The sequence below is a fragment of the Amblyraja radiata genome, chromosome 39 (genome assembly GCF_010909765.2).
Source record: "Amblyraja radiata isolate CabotCenter1 chromosome 39, sAmbRad1.1.pri, whole genome shotgun sequence".
NCBI classification, from domain to species: Eukaryota; Metazoa; Chordata; class Chondrichthyes; order Rajiformes; family Rajidae; genus Amblyraja; species Amblyraja radiata.
Genome location: NC_045994.1, coordinates 5,348,233 through 5,368,222, shown reverse-complemented (window position 1 = coordinate 5,368,222; position 19,990 = coordinate 5,348,233).

The window sequence follows — 19,990 nt, the reverse complement described above, 5'->3', positions numbered from 1 at the left end:
ACTTTGCCAGAGAGCAGGATCTTTGGTTCTGAGGTCGGCGTTCTCACAGTCCTGTGAATTTTTTAGGTTGAGGGCAGGTTTTATGACTTCCTTCCAGAGGTTGCGGAACACATACTGTGTTGTCCAGTAGGGTCAGGGTGTTTTGCCATTCTACCCTGCCCCTCTGGAATGAGCATGCGAAATGATAGCCGACGTCAGGGGTATCAATGTTGCAATTTTAAGTTTTTGGGTTTTAAATGCCCTGCTCAATATACCCCCAATAATGGTAGGCACTTTGAGCAAATGCAATTTTGGGGAGGCGTGATAAAGTCCAGCACCTCATGACTACCTGTCTTGGAGAGGTTTTAAAGGACAGGTAGTAAGCTGGCCGCCAGATTAGGCTGTAACGGCCGTCTCGCTCGTGGTGTAGCCATGTAGCGGTATCTCACACCCAGCAGCTCTTCCTGGTCCTGTACCTCAAGCATACTCCCGATGTTGTTCAGCCAGTGACCCCTCTTCTTGACCAGCCCAGCCCTGGTCGCCAACGATCCCCTCTGATGAGGGAGATGCGATGGCCAGTGCTGTTAGTGCACTGGAGCGGGTGTGTTTGTGCTCCCTTGGCGAGCTTGCCCCAGCTCCCGAGGCAAGTCTCGCTGGAGTTTTTACTCCATGACCCTTCTCTAAGGCTTGAAAACAGACACTTTCTCGCTCTCGGGCGGTAGTTTGAAGTGCCGGCTCTGAATGAGCCGGCCTGTCCGTCTTCCGTGTGTCTGTCTCCAGCCCGATGATTGGTCGCCAACTTTGCTCAGGCGGCTGCCTCTGCCATTCTCGGGCGGTGAGTCTCCTTGTCGGAGTATGCGGGATTACCGGCCTGTCTGTGTCTTGATTTGCCTCCAGTCCGCTGCTGTTGGTCAGGCAGCACTAGCGGGCTGGGCTCGGCTCGGTACACGTGTCTGTGGACCGCAGCGTGTGCGGTCCAGGTGCCGCCTCTCGCCCCCCCCCCCCCCCCTCCCCCCACTGACGGAACGCCCCTTCCCTGGAGTCGAACGGGGGCGGTTTTTCCCTGTGCTGCTTTGCTCTTTCCAGCTTTCAATCTGGTGCACAAAGAAGAGCAAAGTTTGTCAATTCGAACTTGTGGGTAAGTACTTACATAGAAACATAGAAACATAGAAATTAGGTGCAGGAGTAGGCCATTCGGCACTTCGAGCCTGCACCGCCATTCAATATGATCATGGCTGATCTTCCAACTCAGTATCCCGTACCTGCCTTCTCTCCATACCCTCTGATCCCCTTAGCCACAAGGGCCACATCTAACTCCCTCTTAAATATAGCCAATGAACTGGCCTCAACTACCCTCTGTGGCAGAGAGTTCCAGAGATTCACCACTCTCTGTGTGAAAAGAGTTCTTCTCATCTCGGTTTTAAAGGATTTCCCCCTTATCCTTAAGCTGTGACCCCTTGTCCTGGACTTCCCCAACATCGAGAACAATCTTCCTGCATCTAGCCTGTCCAACCCCTTAAGAATTTTGTAAGTTTCTATAAGATCCCCTCTCAATCTCCTAAATTCTAGAGGGTATAAACCAAGTCTATCCAGTATTTCTTCATATGAAAGTCCTGACATCCCAGGAATCAGTCTGGTGAACCTTCTCTGCACTCCCTCTATGGCAATAATGTCCTTCCTCAGATTTGGAGACCAAAACTGTACGCAATACTCCAGGTGTGGTCTCACCAAGACCCTGTACAACTGCAGTAGAACCTCCCTGCTCCTATACTCAAATCCTTTTGCTATGAAAGCTAACATACCATTCGCTTTCTTCACTGCCTGCTGCACCTGCATGCCTACTTTCAATGACTGGTGTACCATGACACCCAGGCCTCGTTGCATCTCCCCTTTTCCTAATCGGCCACCATTTAGATAATAGTCTGCTTTCCTGTTTTTGCCACCAAAATGGATAACCTCACATTTATCCACATTATACTGCATCTGCTAACACTGCCCCCCAGCTTAGTGTCATCCGCAAACTTGGAGATATTGCCTTCAATTCCCTCATCCAGATCATTAATATATATTGTAACTAGCTGGGGTCCCAGCACTGAGCCTTGCGGTACCCCACTAGTCACTGCCTGCCATTGTGAAAAGGACCCGTTTACTCCTACTCTTTGTTCAAAAGGGAACTGCAGATGCTGGAAGATCGAAGGTACACAAAATTGCTGGAGAAACTCAGCGGGTGCAGCAGCATCTATGGAGCGATGGAAATAGGCGACGTTTCAGGCCGAAACCCTACTCCTACTCTTTGCTTCCAGTCTGCCAGCCAGTTCTCTATCCACATCAATACTGAACCCCCAATGCCGTGTGCTTTAAGTTTGTATACTAATCTCTTATGTGGGACCTTGTCGAAAGCCTTCTGAAAGTCCAGATACACCACATCCACTGGTTCACCCCTATCCACGCTACTAGTTACATCCTCGAAAAATTCTATAAGATTCGTCAGACATGATTTACCTTTCGTAAATCCATGCTGACTTTGTCCAATGATTTCACCACTTTCCAAATGTGCTGCTATCCCATCTTTAATAACTGACTCTAGCAGTTTCCCCACTACCGACGTTAGACTAACTGGTCTGTAATTCCCCGTTTTCTCTCTCCCTCCCTTCTTAAAAAGTGGGGTTACGTTTGCTACCCGCCAATCCTCAGGAACTACTCCAGAATCTAAAGAGTTTTGAAAGATTATTACTAATGCATCCACTATTTCTGGAGCTACTTCCTTAAGTACTCTGGGATGCAGCCTATCTGGCCCTGGGGATTTATCGGCCTTTAATCCATTCAATTTACCCAACACCACTTCCCGACTAACCTGGATTTCACTCAATTCCTCCAACCCCTGCTATTTCCGGCAGATTATTTATGTCTTCCTTAGTGAAGACGGAACCAAAGTAGTTATTCAATTGGTCCGCCATATCCTTGTTCCCCATGATCAACTCACCTGTTTCTGACTGCAAGGGACCTACATTTGTTTTAACTAATCTCTTTCTTTTCGCATATCTATAAAAACTTTTGCAGTCAGTTTTTATGTTCCCTGCCAGTTTTCTTTCATAATCTATTTTTCCTTTCCTAATTGTAATGTATTGTATTGTATTGTATTGTATTTTAATGACCACACAGCCAGGCTGGTGGAATTTTGGGTTGTCAGCAGCGATACAATAATAAAATAATAAAGAACACACAAAATGTAACACAAACATCCACCACAGCATTCATCACTGTGGTGGAAGGCACAACATTTGGCCAGTCCTCCTCCATTTCCCCCCCGTGGACAGGACCAGAGTCCAGAGTCAGTCCAGGATCGGCTCTTCCTCACCGGAGACCGCGGCTTTAGATTGTTGTAGGCCGCAGGCCGGCGGGCGAGATTTAAAGTCCCCGCCGCAGCCAGAAGCACCGTAGACCGCAGGGCCGGCGGTCGAAGCTCCCCTCCAGGGGTGATGGTAAGTCCATGCCGGACCCGCGGTAGACGTTGGCCGCGGGCCGGCAGTGATGGCTTCTTCTTCCCCCGGGTCCCCACGAGGGATCCCGGGCTGTAGACGCCGCACCAGCTGGAGCTCTGCAGACCGCGACTTCAGGCTGCGACTTCAGGCTGCCTGCTGCCCCGGGCCAGCGAAACGGAGCGCTCCCCTCCAGCGAGCCCCAGTGAGGGCTCACCCGCTCCACAACGAGAGTCCACGCTGCGCCCGCCGCTGGAGCCCCGGGCGCGTCTCCGGGAAAGGCCGCGCCGATCCTTGATGTTAGGCCACGGGGGAGGCGACCTGGAAAAAGTCGCCTCTCCATGGAGGAGGCGACCGAAGCGGTTTCCCCCTTACCCCCCGCCCACACCACCCCCCACACAAGACACACAAAGAAACATTAAATACACACTTTAAAACATACTAAAAAATAAAAAAAAGTTGAAAAAACTGACGCACTGCTGACATGGCTGCTGCCAGAGCAGCGCCCCCTACAATTAAGCCCTTTGTCCTCCTCTGCTGGTCTCTGAATTTCTCCCAGTCCTCTGGTATGCTGCTTTTTCTGGCTAATTTGTACGCATCATCCTTCGCTTTGATACTATCCCTGATTTCCCTTGTTATCCACGGATGCACTACCTTCCCTGATTTATTCTTTTGCCAAACTGGGATGAACAATTTTTGTAGTTCATCCATGCAGTCTTTAAATGTCTTCCATTGCATATCCACCGTCAACCCTTTTAGAATTAATTGCCAGTCAATCTTGGCCAATTCACGTCTCATACCCTCAAAGTTACCTTTCTTTAAGTTCAGAACCATTGTTTCTGAATTAACAATGTCACTCTCCATCCTAATGAAGAACTCAACCATATTATGGTCACTCTTGCCCAAGGGGGCACGTACAACAAGACTGCTAACTAACCCCTCCTCATTACTCAATACCCAGTCTAAAATAGCCTGCTCTCTCGTTGGTTCCTCTACATGTTGAATACCCTTACCTGACGGTCCATTCTTTCAAGCTCATGTCGCGCATGCATGCTGGACGGGTTCTTCACGTAGTCACTCACGTGCCTCCGAAGTAAAATTCCACAGATTCACCACCCTAAAGAAAGTTCTCCTCATCTCCTTCCTGAACGAACGTCCTTTAATTCTGAGGCTATCACCTCTAGTCCTAGACTCTCCCATTAGTGGAAACATCCTCTCCACATCCACTCTATCCAAGCTTTTCACTATTCTGTATGTTTCAATGAGGTCCCCCCTCATTCTTCTAAACTCCAGCGAGTACAGGCCCAGTGCCGACAAACGCTCATCATAGGTTAACCTACTAATTCCTGGGATCATTCTTGGGAACCACCTCTGGACCCTCTCCAGAGCTTGCACATCCTTCCTCAGATATGGTGTCCACAATGGCTCACAATATTCCAAATGCAGCCTGACCAGCGCCTTATTGCTCATATTCTATGTCGCTCTTCTAGGGAGATGCTAACTGCATTTCGTTGTCTCTGTACTGTAATGCACAATGACAATAATGTTGAATCTGAATCTTCAAGAGCCTCAGCATTTCCACCCTAATCAGTGCCAGTGTGATCCTCTGCTTCTGAATCAAACTTCCACTTGAATTAACCAGCTCATCACAGACAGGGTAGACGGTCAGAACCCTTTTCCCAGTGTGAGAACGTCAAATACAGAGGGCATAGCAATAAGGTGAGAGGGGCAAACTTGAAAGGGAATACCCTGGCCAAGTTGTTTTACCTGGAGGCTGGTGGGTGTCTTGAATGTGCTGCTGGGGGTGGTGGTGGAGGGAGACAGTAGCTTGTAATGGCTTTTAGATAGACTATGGATATGCAGGGAATAGAGCATAGTGTAGGCAGGGGTGATTAGTTAACATGGGACCATGTCCAGCAGGGACATTGTGGGCCGAAGGGTCTGTTCCTATGCTATTTGGTTGCTCAAAGTTAAGGAAAGAGGAGAACTATTAGATCCACAAACTGAGGCACAAGGTTGTAACATGGATACACGGCATGGTTTAAGTGGTCGTGAAAATGTTGCGATATCGTTAATGTTGAGTTACTCCAGCATTTTGTGTCCAGGGATAGAAACGTCAGTGGAGACTGAAGAAACTGCAGATGCAGGAATCTTTCAGCAAAATACAAAGTGCTGGAGTAACTCAGCGGGTCAGGCAGCATCTCTGGAGAAGAGGACAGGTGGCATTTCAGGTGAGGACCCTTCTAAGTAGGTAGGGTCACCAGAGATGCAGTTTGACCTGCTGAATTACTCCAGCACTTTGCGTTCCTTTGTGTGAACCAGCATCTGCAGTTGTTTGTTTCCACATTCAGTTCAGGGCCCTTCTGCAGACTCCAAGAACATCCCAAGCCAAAATGGTGTCTGTCCATTTCCCTCCACAGATGCTGCCAGTTCCTGCAACACTTAGTCTCTTCACTGGGAACGTCAGCGTGGCCTTGCATCAGGCCCAGCACAGTTCAGCCCATTTAGTTTGTTGTCACGTGTATCGGGGTACAGTGAACAGCTTGCTAAACAGCCAGCAGAAAGACAAAGGTCGACACAAAATGCTGGAGTAACTCAGCGGGTGAGGCAGCCTTCTATGGAGAGAAGGAATGGGTGACGTTTCGGGTCGAGAATGTCAAAATTGTCCCTAGTGTGTTTAGGATAGTGTTAATGTGCGGGGATCGCTGGTCAGTGCAGACCCGGTGGGCCGAAGGGCCTGTTTCCGCACTGTATCTCCAAAGCAAAGGAGTTAAACCTCCTTTGGGAAAGTGGCCTAATTGACCCACTGTTGCTTTCCCATGCAAATGCTACTGTTGTGGAAAGGCATAGAAGACCCTAAGTATAAGATCTGGTGTCGTGGGTCTCTGGACTGGTGGGCAGTGGGGCTGTGGGCAGCTTACACCAAAGGGGCACAGACTCAAACCTCAACGAGATCCACAAGAGTTTGAGTTCAATGTCACGTGTACCGAGGTACAGTGAAAATATTTTGTTGCGTGCTAACCAGTCAGTGGAAAGTCAATATATAATTACAATCAAGCCATCCACAGTGTACAGATACATGATAGAAACATAGAAACATAGAAATGAGGTGCAGGAGTAGGCCATTCGGCCCTTCGAGCCTGCACCGCCATTCAATGTGATCATGGCTGATCATCCAACTCAGTATCCTGTACCTGCCTTCTCTCCATACCCCCTGATCCCTTTAGCCACAAGGGCCACATCTAACTCCCTCTTAAATATAGCCAATGAACTGGCCTCAACTACCTTCTGTGGCAGAGAATTCCAGAGATTCACCACTCTCTGTGCGAAAAATGTTTTTCTCATCTCGGTCCTAAAAGATTTCCCCTTTATCCTTAAGCTGTGACCCCTTGTTCTGGACTTCCCCAACATCGGGAACAATCTTCCTGCATCTAGCCTGTCCAACCCCTTAAGAATTTTGTAAGTTTCTATAAGATCGCCCCTCAATCTTCTAAATTCTAGCGATAAAGGGAATAACATGAATAATAATTTGTGCAAAATAAAGTCCGATTAAAGATAGTCCGTGGGTCTCCAATGAGGTGGATGGTAGTTCAGGACAGCTCTCTAGTTGGTGGTAGGATGGTTCAGTTGCCTGATAACAGCTGGGAAGAAACTGTCCCTGAATCTGGAGGTGTGCATGTTCACACATCTGTACCTCTTGCCTGATGGGAGAGTGGAGAAGAGGGAGTGACCGGGGTGAGACTGGTCCTTGATTACGCTGCTGGCCTTGCCGAGGCAGCGTGAGGTGTGAAGTGAATCAATGGCGGGGGGGGGGGGGGTTTGGTTTGTGTGAAGGTCTGGGCTGCGTCAAGGACTCTCTGCAATTACTTGCCGTCTTGGATGGAGCTGTTTCCCGACCCAGGCTGTGATCCCCGTGGTCGAGGGGTCGACCCCAGCCTCGGTCTGAGCTGCTGCCACAACACCGTCAAAGTGTGCGGGCAGTCGCTGCGTTCAGATCCAAACGCACCGGAGTGCGGAGCAATGCTCGTGAATCAACTACACTGACCTCATCCTTTGTGAACCTGTCATAAGCAAAACACGACCTCATGCAGTATGATGGATTACATAGCAATGAAACGCCTGGTCCTGGAGCCGACTAAATCAATGTTGTGCTTGTATAACACGCTGGCCAAGTGTAATACACATCCTCTAACTGTCCATCATACGGCTATTTGTGTGATTAGACGTCAACAAGTGGTACGGAGGACATTTTTATATATCGTGCATAAAACCATTGGAAGAATAGACGCACAGAGTCTCTTGCCCAGAGTAGGGGAATCGAGGACCAGAGAACATAGGTTCAAGGTGAAGGGGAAAAAATTTCATAGGAATCTGAGGGGTCATTTTTTCACACAAAGGGTGGTGGGTGTATGGAACAAGCTGCCTGAGGAGGTGGTTGAGTCTGGGACTATCCCATTGTTTAACAAACAGACAGGTACATGGATTTGGAGGGATATGGGCCATGCGCAGGCAGGTGGGACTAGTGTAACTGGGACATGTTGGCTGGTGTGGGCAAGTTGGGCCGAAGGGCCTGTTTCCACATTGTATCACTCTTTGACACCATGACAAGTTAACGAGTGGTGATTGGAGCTGAGGTCAGCCCACTCCGTCTAAATCTACACGGTATTCGCTGGGTTATGTTCGCTCGCTTTGAGGTCATGTGACATCACCGGCAAGGACGACCCTGCCCACCTCAGGGTGTCATCCTGAAAGACAGACACATCTCTGGAGAGAAGTAATGGGTGACGTTTCGGGTCGAGACCCTTCTTCAGACGCATTTTGTGTCTACCTTTAGTGTAAACCAGCATCTGCAGTTCCTTCCTGCACATCTTGTCTGCTCCACTGCGAGATCTCCTCAAGCCAGGCCTACTTTGAAGACGTTCTCCTCTCTCGCTGCTCCCCCTCTGTGATTCCTCCTGCACTCCGACTCTTGCAGGAAGGAACTGCAGATACTGGTTTCAACTGGAGATAGACACAAAGTGCTGGAGTAACCTAGCGGGTCAGGCAGCATCTCTGGAGAACACGGATAGGTGAGGTTTTGGGTCGGGATCCTTCTTCAGACTGGTTTTAGGCGGGTGGGAAGGCGATGGTACTGGAAGCAAGAACAGACCAGGACAAATGAGGGCCTATCTTTGGTATAAACCAGCACCTGCAGTTCCTTTTTATGACCGGTTTGTAGGCCTTCTGTAAACTGTCCCGAGTGCGTAGGACAGAACAATAGACAATAGACAATAGGTGCAGGAGTAGGCCATTCGGCCCTTCGAGCCAGCACCGCCATTCAATGTGATCATGGCTGATCATCCCCAATCAGTACCCCGTTCCTGCCTTCTCCCCATATCCCCTGACTCCGCTATTTTTAAGAGCCCCATCTCGCTCTCTCTTGAAAGCATCCAGAGAATCTGCCTCGTCTCCGTTCTAAACGGCTTACTCCTTATTCTTAAACTGTAGCCCCTGATTCTGGACTCCCCCAACATCAGGAACATGTTTCCTGCCTCTAGTGTGTCCAAGCCCTTAACAATCTTATATGTTTCAATGAGATCCCCTCTTATCCTTCTAAACTCCAGAGTGTACAAGCCCAGCTGCTCCATTCTCTCAGCATATGACAGTCCCGCCATCCCGGGAATTAACCTTGTGAACCTACGCTGCATTCCCTCAATAGCAAGAATGTCCTTCCTCAAATTAGGGGACCAAAACTACACACAATACTCCAGGTGTGGTCTCACTAGGGCCCTGTACAACTATAGAAGGACCTCTTTGCTCCTATATTCGATTCCTCTTGTTATAAAGGCCAACATGCCATTCGCTCTCTTCACTGCCTGCTGTACCTGCATGCTTACTTTCATCGACTGATGTACAAGGACCCCCAGATCCCGTTGTACTTCCCCTTTTCCCAACTTGACGCTATATAGATAGTTATCTGCCTTCCTGTTTTTGCTACTAAAGTGGATAACCTCGCATTTATCTGCATTAAACAGAAGCAGTGCGAATGGGCGATCGCTGGTCGGCACGGACTCGGTGGGCCGAAGGGCCTGATTCCACGCTGTATCTCCAAGCTCCAAGAAGTACCTGCAGGGAAAGTTCAGTTGAACTGAACAAAGAGCTTATATTGCGGCCGCTCAGGGTGAACGTTAAGAAGGTTTAATGGAGTCTACAGGTAGCTGTACATCATTTGTGGTCAATTGTTGTTGGTGACACGGTGTGCTGTGGCTGACTCTCTGTGTTACTGGTGCATGGCGACACTTGTAATAAGGATAAATCACCTGGTCCCAGGCAGAAGCACACTTTGTTGATTGTCAGGCACTAATGCGGTTAGTACGTGCACACGAAGGGGCTGTGAGAGAGCTGGCGGGCACAAAGACTGACTCCCAGCACTACAAATAAACCTTGCTCCAGCCAAACAGTGCCAGGCTCGTGTTGCTTAGTTTAGTTTAGTCTAGTCTAGAGATACAGCGCGGAAACAGACCCTTCGGCCCACCGGGTCCGCGCCGACCATCGATCCCCCGCACATTAACACAATCCTACACACACACTAGGGATAATATACATTTACACCAAGCCAATTAACCTACAAACCTGCACGTCTTTGGAGTGTGGGAGGAAACTGAAGATCTCGGCAAAAACCCACGCGGTCACGGGGAGAACGTACAGACAGCACCCGTAGTCGAAATCGAACCCGGGTCTCTGGTGCTGCAAGCGCTGAGGCAGCAACTCTACCGCTACGCCACCGTGCCGCCCCTGTACAAAGGAACTGCAGATGCTGTTTTTTTACAGAAGATAGTCATAAAGGTTAGAGTCATAGAGTGATACATTGTGGCAACCAGCCCTTCGGCTCAACTTGCCCACACCGGCCAACGTTTCCCAGTTACACTAGTCCCACCTGCCTGCACTCAGTCCATTTCCCTCCAAACTTGTCCTATCCATGTACCTGTCTAACTGTTTCTGACACGTTGGAGTAGTCCCAGCCTCAACCCACCTCCTCTGGCAGCTCGTTCCATGCACGCACCACCCTTTGTGTGAAAAAGTTACCCTTCAGGGCCTTGGTGAGACCACACCTGGAGTAATGCGTACAGTTTTGGTCTCCAAATCTGAGGAAGGACATTATTGCCATAGAGGGAGTGCAGAGAAGGTTCACCAGACTGATTCCTGGGATGTCAGGACTGTCTTATGAAGAAAGACTGGATAGACTAGATTTATACTCTCTAGAATTTAGGAGATTGAGAGGGGATCTTATAGAAACTTATAAAATTCTTAAGGGGTTGGACAGGCTAGATGCAGGAAGATTGTTCCCGATGTTGGGGAAGTCCAGGACAAGGGTCACAGCTTAAGGATAAGGGGGAAATCCTTTAAAACCGAGATGAGAAAAACTTTTTTCACCAGAGAGTGGTGAATCTGTGGAACTCTCTGCCACAGAGGGTAGTTGAGGCCAGTTCATTGGCTATATTTAAGAGGGAGTTAGATGTGGCCCTTGTGGCTAAGGGGATCAGAGGGTATGGAGAGAAGGCAGGTACGGGATACTGAGTTGGATGATCAGCCATGATCATATTGAATGGCGGTGCAGGCTCGAAGGGCCGAATGGCCTACTCCTGCACCTAATTTCTATGTTTCTATGTTTCAGATTCCTATTAAATCTTTTCCCCTTCTCCTAGGTATGTCTTTTTTGGTAAACCAGTGTCAGTCTGAAGAAAGGGTCTCGACCCGAAACGTCACCCATTCCTTCTCTCCAGAGATGCTGCCTGTCCCGCTGAGTTACTCCAGCATTTTGTGTCTATCTTCAGTTCCTTGTTTCTGCTCATACTTCCTGCTCGACCCTGCTGGGTGTGAGCTTTCCAGAGGATAGTGAAGTCTCATTCACCGGTTGAAGTAAGGACAGCTGATTTCCTTCTTCGAAGGGTCTTAGTTGCTGTTACAGTGCTTTTTATTTTAGTTTAGTTTAGAGATACAGCGCAGAAACATGCCCTTTCGGCCCACCGGGCCCACGCCAACCAGCGATCCCCGAACATTATCACTATCCTACACACACTAGGGACAATTTTTACATTAACCTACAAACCTGTATGTCTTTGGAGTGTGGGAGGAAACTGAAGATCTCGGAGAAAACCCAGCAACTCTGAAAAGAGGAATGGGTGACGTTTCGGGTCGAGACTCTTCTTCGGACTAAGAGTCAGGGGACAGGGAAACTAGAAATACGAAAAGGCAAGGTGTGAAAAGGACAGATCAAAGCAGACAAGGAAATGTAGAATTGGCTGAGTTGAAGGTGACAACGAGGCATACAATCAGTAAAAAATCAGGACATTGAAACTAGTACTAAACTGCACTAAACTAAACTGGGCCTGAATTCTTCTGTTGTGTCCTTATGCTATATAGTGGCTCATCACTGCTGTACACATCATTGTGCTATTGGGGTGTTAAGTGCAAGGTTTGCAGTAGTACATGGATTATCCAGCAATGGGCATTGCAGTAGGTCTTGCATTGTCTGGGTCTGTGTTGTCTGGGTCATTGTCTGGGTCTGCGTTGTCTGGGTCATTGTCTGGGTCTGTGTTGTCTGGGTCATTGTCTGGGTCTGTGTTGTCTGGGTCATTGTCTGGGTCTGAGTTGTCTGGGTCATTGTCTGGGTCTGTGTTGTCTGGGTCATTGTCTGGGTCTGCGTTGTCTGGGTCATTGTCTGGGTCTGCGTTCAGCAGCAGAGAGGACTCTGAAGGTGTCAGCCATGCAAGTAAAACGCAAAGTGCTGGAGGAACATTGGGTCAGGCAGCATCTATGGAGGGAATAGATAGGCAATGTTTCAGGTCAGGACCTTCCGTCAGACCTCCTGCAGTTGGGGGGAGAGAGCAGGAAAAGGGTGGTTGGGGGTGGGATGAAGCCTGACAAGTGATATGAGAGGGGTGAGAATGCCAAATGGCTAGCGATAGTGATGAAAGCTAGAGAAGCCAAAGTGATGAAATGGTGTCAGATAAGAAGCAAAGGAGTGGAATGGGAAGCCGGAGGGAGGCGTAGACAATAGACAATAGACAATAGGTGCAGGAGTAGGCCACTTGGTTTTTCGAGCCAGCACCGCCATTCAATGTGATCATCCCCAATCAGTACCCCGTTCCTGCCTTCTCCCCATATCCCCTGACTCCGCTATCTTTAAGAGCCCTGTCTAGCTCTCTCTTGAAAGTATCCAGAGAACCGGAGTATGGGTGGAAGGGGATGGCAGAGGGGAGAGGGGGGGGGGGGGGGGAGAATTGGGGAAATGTGTGCATACTAGGGTGGGGGTACACGGGACAAGGTGAAGGGCTGGGGATGGTGTTATTTAAAGTTGGAGACTTCAATGTTCATACCATTGTGTTATAATGTGGAGACACAAGGACTCACGGTGCTGAAACCTTGAGTAAATCACAAAGTAACTCAGTGTGTAGGAAGGAACTGCAGATGCTGGCTTACAACGAAGACAGACACACAATGCTGGAGTAACTCAGCGGGTCAGGCAGCATCTCTGGAGAAAAGGAATGGGTGACGTTTCAGGTCGAGACCCTTCTTCAGACTTGACCCGAAACGTCACCCATTCTTTCTCTCCACAGATGCTGCCTGTCCCGCTGAGTTACTCCAGTATTGTGTGTCTATCTTCGGTGTAAACTAAGTAACTCAGTGGGCGAGGCAGCATCTCTGGAGGTCATGGATAGACAATGGTCTCATCAGACTGAAGAAGGGTCCCATCCTGAAACGTCGCCTATCAATGTTCTCCAGAGATGCTGCCTGCCCCGCTGAGTTACTCCAGCACTCTGCTTTTTCACCGCTGGGTTGTTGGCTACCCAAGCGGAAGATGAGGTGGTGTTCCCCCAGTTTGTGAGTGGCCTGCTATTAGTTGTAACACAGCAGCACGCAGAGCTGGCAAGACCCTGCATCATCAGAAGATCGGCCTGGAAGAGAGGGAGCCCTCTGTCCGTGCCAGCGAGCGGAAACCACCGCCTGTTGCAAGCAAAGCCCTGGCCAAATCGTGATGTCCCCTTTGGCAGCTCTGCAGCACAGAGCTGCTCACTCCATCAGACCATCACTTCCTTACGGGACCTGGCTCAGCCCAGAGAACTGGTCTCTGGGCCTCTGACATCTGTTTCCTCCGTCTTCAGGCAACAGTTCACACGAAGTATCAAGTGAAATCTGCTTTGCAGATCTGGAAGTGATAGTTTCGCAACGGGCCATGATTTAAAAGTTCACATTGCAGTTCCTCACTTAACTCTTTGTTTATCTGTCCTTTTCTCAAATAAGTATATTTACACTGTTAAAAAACACAAGGTGCTGGAGTAACATACACACACGCACGCACACACACACACGCACACACACACCCACACCCACACACATATATATATACTAGACTAAGTGGGACCCGTTGGGTCCCATGTTCACACGGGAGGGCTGGTCCCCCGACACAATATTCCACCTCTCCACCAATTCCAATATTGGTGGCCAGTGGGGGGGGCTTTCTGGAGTGCTGGTATGGGTTTTTGGGGTGGCAGCCCAGTCCCTCAAGCCTGATCTGCTGGCAGCTCACTCACGGCTGGTGGGCTGGCAGTTGACTCATGGCTATTCCATGAAATTCCATTTCAAGCAGGGTGCAAGGCCACCAAATTCAAATCCATTTTCCTACCACTTCAAGCAGGGTGCAAGGCCACCAAATTCAAGTGCAGTTTCTTACCACTTTGAGCAATGTGCAAGGCCACCAAATTCAAGTGCAGTTTCCTACCACTTCAAGCAGGGTGCAAGGCCACCAAATTCAAGTGCAGTTTCCAACCACTTCAAGGACGGTGCAAGGCCACCGAATTCAAGTGCAGTTTCATACCACTTTCAGCAGGGTGCAAGGCCACCAAATTCAGTGTTTCAAGCAGGGTGCAAGGCCACCAAATTCAAGTGCAGTTTCATTCCATTTCAAGCAGGGTGCAAGGCCACCAAATTCAAATGCAGCTTCATACCATTTCATGCAGGGTGAAACCACCATAAAACCACACAAAACACCAAACTCACAGTTCAGTAGACATTCAGTGTGTTCAGTTGATTCACAGCTCAGACAGAATCGTGACCTCTCCCTCCCCCATCATGCAGAGACTGAGCCACACCCACACTTCCGGGTTTTATAACCCCTCCCCCTCTCACCGGAAAAGGTGTGGCCTTCATGGCGTGATTGACAGGAGAGAGATTCTCAACATTTTTTAAACACTAATAACACATTTATTTTTCATTGATGGGAAGAATTCTCTGCACCTGTGAGTAAGATGGCCAAAAATCACAGCCGTAAGTAGTAGCATTTTATCTAAAATCAATATACAGTGCAAACAGGAAGTAAGTGCATTTGCAGTAGTGCCTTTTAACTTCAAGCCAAAGCACCCAAACCGCCATTTGCAGTTAGTAGTGCCTTTCAACCTCAAGCCAAAGCACCCAAGCCACCATTTGCAGTAAGTAGTGCCTTTCAACTTTAAGCAAAAGGCACCCAAGCCACCATTTGCAGTAAGTAGTGCCTTTCAACCTCAAGCCAAAGCACCCAAGCCACCATTTGCAGTAAGTAGTGCCTTTCAACTTCAAGCAAAAGGCACCCAAGCCACCATTTGCAGTAAGTAATGCCTTTTAACTTCAAGCCAAAGCACCCAAGTCACCATTTGCAGTAAGTAGTGCCTTTCAACTTCAAGCCAAAGCACCCAAGCCACCATTTGCAGTAAGTAGTGCCTTTCAACTTCAAGCCAAAGCACCCAAGCCACCATTTGCAGTAAGTAGTCCCTTTCAACTTCAAGCCAAAGCACCCAAGCCACCATTTGCAGTAAGTAGTGCCTATTAACTTCGCCAAAGCACCCAAACAACCATTTGCAGGCAGTGCCTTTTTACTTCAAACAAACCATATTTTCATTTTCAAACCACATTAAGGGGACTCACAGTTGAGTAGACATGTGTTCAGTGTTATTCAGAGCTCAGAGAGATGTGACCCTTTGGCTTCATCCATCTTGCAGATACTGAGTGAGGCACACCACTTCCTGGTTTTATAGTCCCTCCCCCTCCCTCCAGCAGGGGCAGCAGAGAGAATGATGAATTTTAAAAAAACATTAATATCTCTCTGATTTGTCATCGATGGGAAAAATCCTCCGGTCCAGGAAGGCAGAGGGGGGCTCTGAGCGAGGTGGCCAAAAATGACGGTCGTAGGTGGCGGCGTTCTCTCGGAAATCGCAGCGGGCCAAAAGCGGTCAAGATCAGACTTTTAGTAATATAGATATAGATATCTATATAATATAGATATTAGTAATATATATATATATACATACATATAGGGAGCATCTCTGGAGAGAAGGAATAGGTGATGTTTCGGGTCAGGACCCTTCTTCAGACATAAGAGTACAACCTATCCTAGAGACCTGAATTCAAATCCCACCAGAGACTGCTGTGGATGATACCCCTCAGATTCCTATTAAATTGCTCCCCTCCCACCTTAAACCTACGTCCTCTGGTCCTCGAGTCCACTACCATGGGTAAAAGACTGTGCATCTACCCTATCTATTCCTCTCATGATTTTATACACCTCTATAAGATCTCCCCTCATTCTCCTGCGCTCGGATGGAATAGAGTCCCAGCCTGTCCCTCTCCGTACAGCTCAGGTGAGGCATTAAAATAGGAAGTAAACAGCAGTGTTGGGAACTCTACAACGGTGACTGAGGTAAAGTGTCCTTCATGAGAACTGGAGAAGTTAACAAGGCAGCCCAGTGGCACAACGAATAGACCCACTGCCTCACAGCACCAGAGGCCCTGGTTCAACCCTGACCTCGGCTGCTGTCAGTGTGGAGTCTGCACGTCCTCCCTGTGACTGTGCACGGGCTTCTCCCAGGCGCTCCGGTTTCCGCCCACATCCCAAAGACGTGCGGGTTGGTTGGCAGGTTAATGGGCCTCTGTAAAATGGTTGCCAGTCTGTGGGAGAGTGGGGGGCAGCGGTAGAGTTACTGCCTCACAGCGCCAGGCACCCTGGTTCAGTGCTGACTACGGGTTCTATCTGTGCGGAGTTTGCACATTCTCCCTGTGACCACGTGTGTTTTCAATGGGTGCTCCAGTTTCTTCCCACACACCAAAGACGTGTGGGTCTGTAGGATAATTGACTTTGGTAAAGATTGAAATTGTCCTTAGTGTGTAGGTTAGTGCTAGTGTATGGGATGATCGCTGGTTGGTGCGGACTTGGTGGGGCCTCGAAATTATCTCGCTGTATCTCTAAACTAAACCAAACCAAACTAAACTGAACTAAACCCAAACTAAACTAACGAGGTAGGATCTGGGAAGAGTTAGAGAGGATAAATAGTTTGTTTAATGTAGGATTATGTAAATGAATGGCTGATGAGTGGTATGGACTCGATGGGCTGAAGTGCCTGCTTCCGTGCTTTGACTGTGCAGAGATGTATTAGGTTGAAGGGGCGTGCTGAGAATAATGCAATGAGTCGGCCTGTCTCTGTATCACATGAACATCCAGCTCAAGCGTAGTTTAGATCAGCTGATCCCTATCTCTCTGACAAAAGTATTTCAGAGGATATACAGTCGGTTTAAGATGAAGGGTAAAAGATTTAAAAGGAATCTGAAGGGTAACTTTTTCACACAAAGGGTGGTGGGTGTATGGAACAAGCTGCCAAAGGAGGTAGTTGAGGCTGGGATTATCCCATCGTTTAAGAAACAGTTAGACAGGTACATGGATAGGACAGGTTTGGAGGGATATGGACCAAACGTGGGCAGGTGGGTCTAGTGTAGCTGGGATCTTATAGAAACATAGGCATCTTATAGAAACATATAAAATTATAAAAAGACTGGACAAGCTAGATGCGGGAAAAATGTTCCCAATGTTGGGCGAGTCCAGAACCAGGGGCCACAGTCTTAGAATAAAGGGGAGGTCATTTAAGACTGAGGTGAGAAAAAACCGTTTTCACCCAGAGAGTTGTGAATTTGTGGAATTCCCTGCCACAGAGGGCAGTGGAGGCCAAGTCACTGGATGGATTTAAGAGAAAGTTAGATAGAGCTCTAGGGGCTAGTGGCATCAAGGGATATGGGGAGAAGGCAGGCGCGGGTTATTGATTGGGGACGATCAGCCATGATCACAATGAATGGCGGCGCTGGCTCGAAGGGTCGAATGGCCTCCTGCTGCACCTATTTTTTATGTTTCTATGTCTATGTCTCTATGGGACATGTAGGCCGGTGTGGGCAAGTTGGGCCGAAGGGCCTGTTTCTATGCTGTATCACTCTATGAGTCTATGACTTTAAGCCACTCTTCTTTTCTCTCAGCCTGATGGATCAGATAAAGCTGGAGAAACTCAGCGGGCAAGGCAAGAGAGACAATGAAATTCTTACTTGTTGCAGCACAACACAATATGTGAATATGTAAACATTGTATATAACGGGAAAAAATAGAAAAAGTTCATTAAATAACAAATATAGTGCAAATAACAAATAATAATATAGTCTTTTGCAGTTCAGAGCTCATTGCTTATTCGTTGTTGTGTTTAATAGCCTGATGGCTGTGGGGAAGTAGCTATTCCTGAACCTGGACGTTACAGTCTTCAGGCTCCTGTACCTTCTTCCCAATGGCAGTGGTGAGATGCGTGTGTGGCCAGGATGGTGTGGGTCTTTGATGATTTTGGATGCCTTTTTGAGACAGTGACTAAGTAAGTAAGTTTATTGGCCAAGTATTCACATACAAGGAATTTGCCTTGGTGCTCCACCCACAAGTAACAACATGACATACAGTGACAGTTACGAATGACTCAGAAAACACTAAACATTAATAATAATAAAACATTCATGATAAAACACCATTGATCAAGCATGTGAACCAACAAAATACCAGATCAAAGGGAGGCTACAGATTTTTGACTGTTGAGTAGAGCAACTACTCGTGGATAAAAACTGTTTTCATGTCTGGCTGTGGCAGCTTTGACAGTCCGGAGTCGCATATGATAGATCCCTTCGACGGTGGGGAGGTCAAAGCCGGTGATGAACTGGGCAGTGGTCACAACTTTTTGTAGTCTTTTTTGCTCCTGGGCGTTCAAGTTGTCGAACCAGGCCACGATGCAACCCGTCAGAATGCTCTCTACCGTGCACCTGTAGTATCTATGAAGATCAGGTAACGCTGGCTTTAACTCCGTGATTTAATATTGTCAGAAACAAACTGCAACAATTCTGCTTCAGAAACCCCAGTTCCAGCTGTTTCGGGCGAAGGGGAAGAGACGAGGTCACAGGCATCATGCGCACACTCAACGCTGAAAGATCGAGTGCCAAGATTAGCCCGATTGCTATTTAATTGCTTCCTTTGGGCCAGAGAAATAAGACAATTGCCAGCACACAATAATCTACCAAGTCAGGGAGAGCTTTTTCCTCTTCCTGTGTTGACTGTTTCGCTCCTCTGGGTAGCTCGATTATGTAAATGGTGGCTGATGATAGGTATGGGCTCGATGGGCCGAAGAACCTGCTTCCATGCTGTGACTGTGCAGAGATGTGTTAGGTTGAAGGGAGGCGTGCTGGGTACAATGTGGATGCCCTTCGATCCCTTTCCCTGGGCTACAGGGAGTTCTCAGCTAGGGAAACGCAGATGATCTTATCTGCTGCAGACAAAAATGCTGGAGAAACTCAGCGGGTGAGGCAGCATCTATGGAGCGAAGGAATAGGCGACGTTTCGGGTCGAGACCTCGATCGCCCCAACACGGGAACTTTGATCACTGCGACATGGGGGCATCGATCACCGGCTGCGGGAGCTTCGATCGCAGTGGGGATTGTGGGGAATCCACTGTGGTGGATGTTTACGTTAACTTTTATGTGGTTGTGTGCGTCTAGTTGCTTTTTGCTTTTAGCATGGCTGTATGGTAATTCGAGTTCCACTGAACCTTAATTGGTACATGTGACAATAAACTGACCTTTGAACCTTTGGATCTTTGAACCTTTGAACATGGATCTCGTAAACAGGGCGGCACGGTGGCGCAGCAGTTGGGCTGCTGCCGTACAGCGCAAGAGACCCGGGTTCGATCCTGACTACGGGTGCTGTCTGTACTGAGTTTGAACGTTCTCCCCGGGACCTGCATGGGTTTTCTCCGAGATCTTCGGTTTCCTCCCACACTCCAAAGGTTTGCAGGTTAATTGTCTTGGTATAAATGTAAAAATTGTCCCTAGTGTGTGTAGGATGGTGTTAATGTGTGCATATCACTGGTCGGCACGGACTCTGTGGGCCGAAGGGTCTGTTTCTGCGCTGTATCTCTAAACTAAACTAAACTAAACATGCAGGCAAAGAATATTAGATTCACTTGGCATTGTGGTGGGCACAGACATTGTCATTTTATATGTGATAGGAGCAGAATGAGGCTATTCGGCCCATCAAGCCTACTCCGCCATTCAATCATGGCTAATCTGTCTCTCCCTCCTAACCCCTAATGGGCCGAAGGGCCTGCACTGGTCTATGTTCTGTGTTCCATGAATGATGATGATGATGATGGTACTTTATTGTCACTGGTTAGGTG